The sequence below is a fragment of the Pogoniulus pusillus genome, chromosome 14 (assembly GCF_015220805.1).
Source record: "Pogoniulus pusillus isolate bPogPus1 chromosome 14, bPogPus1.pri, whole genome shotgun sequence".
Lineage (NCBI taxonomy): Eukaryota > Metazoa > Chordata > Aves > Piciformes > Lybiidae > Pogoniulus > Pogoniulus pusillus.
Genome location: NC_087277.1, coordinates 31,177,980 through 31,182,801, shown reverse-complemented (window position 1 = coordinate 31,182,801; position 4,822 = coordinate 31,177,980). Strand labels below are relative to the sequence as shown.

The following is a 4,822-nucleotide window of genomic DNA, read 5'->3' as shown; positions in this document are numbered from 1 at the left end:
GATGGCTCGGTGCCAAGCAGGCTGAAGTCTGGTCCTGAACCTGAACCCACTACTCCACATTCAGCTGCAGTGTCAGTTGTCTCTTAATGCATGCAGCAGGTCTGGGTATTGCAGTGCATCGTGTTGGCATTAGAGTCTGATCTTAAAAACACCTTTCTTTGGTTGGTTGGTTGCTTTAAATCCCTAAATATTTCTCATTTCCCCATAAGCATCAAAAACAGGAATGAAAAATCAGACCTGAATTTGAAGCTAAAAAAAAAAAAAAAAAAAATTGTTGTTGTTTTTTTTTTTAGATTTTATTTTTTTCTGGATGTTTTCATCATTTTTGTACTAATTCTGGAGTGAAAATAGAGGTGTTTGTAATATAGCACGCGGAGCTGACATATAGCTCTTGATGTTCAGGGTTAAATTTAAATCTACATTGCCTGGTTACCAATCTCTGCAGTTGCACCCAGGCAGGACTAGGAAAGATTGATGGTTGTGATTGTGAGATTAATCCTGTAATGTTTACAAGACTCCTGAGCTGAAACCTGGTTGGTCATATCATGCTATCCAGAGAAGGCCGCTTGGCTTGCCAGGGTAATTTCTCCTGATGCAGTAAATAACTAGGCATAATGAAAATACTCTGATGTATTCTACTGTCTGATTGATGCTCTGCATGCGATACGGCAAAGCAGTGCACTCCCTATCACACATTTACATATACAAACCAGCAGAAGAAGCATGATAATGTCAGCATCCTCCAGAAGCCCTAGGATGCTACACAATTTTATAGCAGTTATGAATTACTGTTGACCTTTCTGGCCTCTTCTACCAGTATGCTAGACTCAAGCATATTGAAAGTCATCAGTCTGAAGCAGTCATTCTTTACATAATTATGGCTATTTGTATGGGGGGGTAGAGGGGGGGGGGGGGGGGGATGGGGTTTCTTTTTTTGTTAAAAATCAGCATTAAAGAATAGCAGTGCTGTGACTCCATGGCCACTCTGCTTTAAGCAGATGTTTTAATAGAAACAGGGAAAAGGAGGCTGGAATTCTACCAACTCTCTCTCTCTTTCTTTCTTTCTTTCTTTCTTTCTTTCTTTCTTTCTTTCTTTCTTTCTTTCTTTCTTTCTTTCTTTCTTTCTTTCTTTCTTTCTTTCTTTCTTTCTTTCTTTCTTTCTTTCTTTCTTTCTTTCTTTCTTTCTTTCTTTCTTTCTTTCTTTCTTTCTTTCTTTCTTTTTCTCTCTTTCTCTCTTTCTCTCTTTCTCTCTCTCTTTCTCTCTCTCTCTCTTTCTCTCTTTCTCTCTCTCTTTCTTTCTTTCTTTCTCTCTTTCTCTCTTTCTCTCTTTCTCTCTTTCTCTCTTTCTCTCTTTCTCTCTTTCTCTCTTTCTCTCTTTCTCTCTTTCTTTCTTTCTTTCTTTCTTTCTTTCTTTCTTTCTTTCTTTCTTTCTTTCTTTCTTTCTTTCTTTCTTTCTTTCTTTCTTTCTTTCTTTCTTTCTTTCTTTCTTTCTTTCTTTCTTTCTTTCTTTCTTTCTTTCTTTCTTTCTTTCCAAACAATACCAAAATATGAACTTGTAACAATTTGCTACTTCGTGAAAGAGCAGAGCTGGTGTCCTGCTTTCAAGCAGCTTTCCTTATATATTTATGTCACAAAGCAGGCTTAAATTGTCTCAGCACTTAGCACTGCCATTTAAACTAAATTTCTGGCTGGATTTCACAAGTCTCAAATTAACAGGGAATACTCAGTAGTGGCATAAAAAAAAAAGTCTTTTCAAGTACAAATATAGCTTAAATCTTTGAAACCGTGGCGGTGCACTCGTTAAAGGAGCTTCCATATTTTATACTAAATATTTGAATAATCAGGCTTTCAGAACATCACTAAAACACAGCTCCTTATTATCATTTGCATTTTAATGTCCTTAAAATTATTACACTAAGGGAAATGTTTTTGATACATTACAGCATTTCCTCTAAATGTGTGATTATGTTAATGGGTTTTCAATCAGGATCCTAGCCTGACACCATAGGAAAATTTATGCAAAGTTCATACCCTGTCAGGGCCTTTAATCAGGACCATTTATTAGACCCCTGCCTTCTTTGATGGTTGCTGCTCCCTTTATTAAATATACTGACTTGGCCATCTGAAGAAAAGGACAATAAAAGGTTACTGGGGATGAAAGCATGAATGCTATTTGCTCATGTTTCCTTTACAGACACTTCTTCAATAATTAAGGAAGGGCTTTCTTTGGCCTTTTAGGCTTTTGAAGTGCATATCAAACATAACACTTAGCTCTTGTTTTTCATGGAATGTTTAATGCACGGATTTAAGCTCGGGCACAAGTAAACTATCTTAGAGGTCTGCTGCAGATTTCATTTAAATGATTTGTTCACCAGAATCACAACAGTCACCTATGGCTACTGACTCATCCAGAGATACTGGAGGCAATTAGGCTTCTTATCATTTAGGAAGAATATCAAAAAACAATGGATTCTGCTCCCCCCTGTCTCCCCCATCCTTCTTGGCTTATTTTTTTAACTTAGAGTGGTCATTTTTCCAGCTTCTCTCTAGGCAAACCTCAGCACAGCAAAGGCAGCGCTGGCCCTGATAAAGCAGCCTGCGCTCTGAGGAGTGCTTCCAGGAGCCTCCACTGTAGATGTTGCTTTATAAAATTAGTTAATGCCCTGCTTAAGGATTTGCAGGAGGGTTCAAACTGGCCCTGAGTGACACTGGGTTTTTTTGGGTGGTTTTTTTTTTTGGTGGTTTTGTTTTTTTTTTTTTTCCTCCCTACCCCTGGCTGAAATGCGAAGAAAAACACAACAAACAGCCGCTCTAACTAAGTAGTATTGACAACCTGGGGTTTGGATACAAATTCAATAGGAGAAAACAGACTCACTTCAATGAAATACAAATAAACAAGGAATTCTGTTTTAACATGTCTAAATAGGTAGTAGGTGAGTGACAGGCTTGGGTCTCATAGGAAAGCCATTAGTAGAGCATTTGATAGGAAAACGTTTGATTTGAATGCAAGTTGCTTTTCCCCTCAGGGGGTGATCTGAGTGGTGTACTGGGGATTCACAGGCGCCCTTTTCACTGCAAAATGCCTACTGGGCTGTATCTTGATAAATGAAATTTGTAGGATCTCCTAATACTAACAAGTATATAACTATATCATCTGTTTAGGAGGCATGCTAATTATGTTGGTTCACCGATGTTCATTTCTCCATTCTGCCAAAAAAAAAAAAGAAAAGGGAAAAAAAAAGTTTTAATAATGAGCACCTGGGTGAATGTTATGCCTAGCCTGGGAAAAAATAATAATACTTCATTAGTTTAATTATCAATATTTATTACCCAGGAAAAAAAAAAGAAGAAGAAAAGAATTCATTATTTTCCCCCACAAGCAATTGGTAAATGTTCAGCGAAGAGATAGGATTGCAGCAAGGAATTAGTTACATAAATGCTACTTACATGATTTAGAGGAAGTTTTAAGGTAAGAAACTTGGAACTGAGCAGTTAGTTGGCTTGCTTCTTTTTTGGTTGTTGTTTTTTAACCACACAGCAACATTATCCTCAGTATTTTGATGGCCAGCACCTAAAGGATAATCTCTAGCAAGTTACTCAGATGAAAAGCAGCACACCCGCGCCAGTGCTTAGACGCCTACATGTGTTTTGTGTGCGTGTCTTTAGACGGTAGGTGCCTTGGTGACAAAGTAAATGTGTACCTAAATTGCAGAGTGCTCTGGTTTAGGATATGAGGAGAGATTTGACTTTGGTTTTGTTGTGCCTTCCTCCCCACCCCGCCCAAGTCAGAGTCTTAAAGAAAACCAATCTGAAGAGCCATTTCGAACCCTGATACGTGACCCAGCCACACGCCCTTTACATTTTAATTTCCCTCATTCACAAAGCAGGAATATTCAGAGGATACAGAGCCAGGCTCAAAAGAAATGAACCAGGGCATAAAGGAGTTAAACGTTCAGAGATGAGGCTTGGAGTTAAAGGTTCTTTATGACACACAAATAAAAAAATGGTGCTGAGGGTAATCTTTGTAAAATAACCCTTCAAAATTAGCGTTACCTTTAATTGCTTGCATGTGTTTCTGATATAGCTCATCAGCGCCAAGCATCACTCTATCTGGCTGTCCACACAAAGAGGCAGGCAGGCTGCAATGAAGCCGGCAGTGCCTGCGAGTTTGGAAGCAGAGAATGCACGGCATGCAGCGCCCAGCACATCAAAGGTCTAACAGGCCCTCCCTGCGTCTTCCTAATAGACGGCACGGTGTTATTAAGGAGAAATACTGTTTCTTGTATTTATGAGCTTTAGCTGATCAGAAGATCATTAGTACACCCCCCAACAACAACAAGCACCCCTCCAAACGTGCTCCCCTCCAGCGCAGCAAAGAGACGGCAAAAGGAATGCTTTGCCTTCCCGAATAAGGGTGGCAGGAGGATGTTAATTCATCTAAACCACAGTTTGATGGTTACTGCTGCGGGAAGCTCTCCCGATTAGCTGAACGGCTCAGGTGTAAGGGCTGCCAGGGGCTGAGGGGGTTGCAGAGAGCAGCAGACGGCGGAAGGCAGCAGAGAGATGCGTACCTGCGTCTGCCCGCACCGCCCATGCGCAGGCAGACGCCTGCTGCATATGTGAGGCCTTGCTGAAGGGAGAGGCAAACAATATAGATGAAAATCAGCAATCTGCAAAAGGCAGCAATCCCAGGGTTCTGTCCCAGCCAATCACTTAACATATCATTCATAATGCTAGCCTGCTCCCATCATCCTCGCCCTGTCACTGGCATCTTTCTTCATTTTCCCCCTTCTCAGCTCCAGGAGAGTGGAACCGCTGCATC

General features: G+C 40.3%; 1 long non-coding RNA gene across 1 annotated transcript; it reads right to left on the bottom strand.

The window, feature by feature from the left end:
- Positions 1-2,723: 2,723 nt before the first annotated feature.
- LOC135181121 (uncharacterized) lies at positions 2,724-4,514 on the bottom strand. The gene is made up of 3 exons (XR_010304734.1): positions 4,054-4,514; positions 3,448-3,571; positions 2,724-3,207 (listed from the first exon to the last, which is right to left on the bottom strand). It is a non-coding gene; the product is annotated as an uncharacterized LOC135181121 (long non-coding RNA).
- Positions 4,515-4,822: the final 308 nt, after the last annotated feature.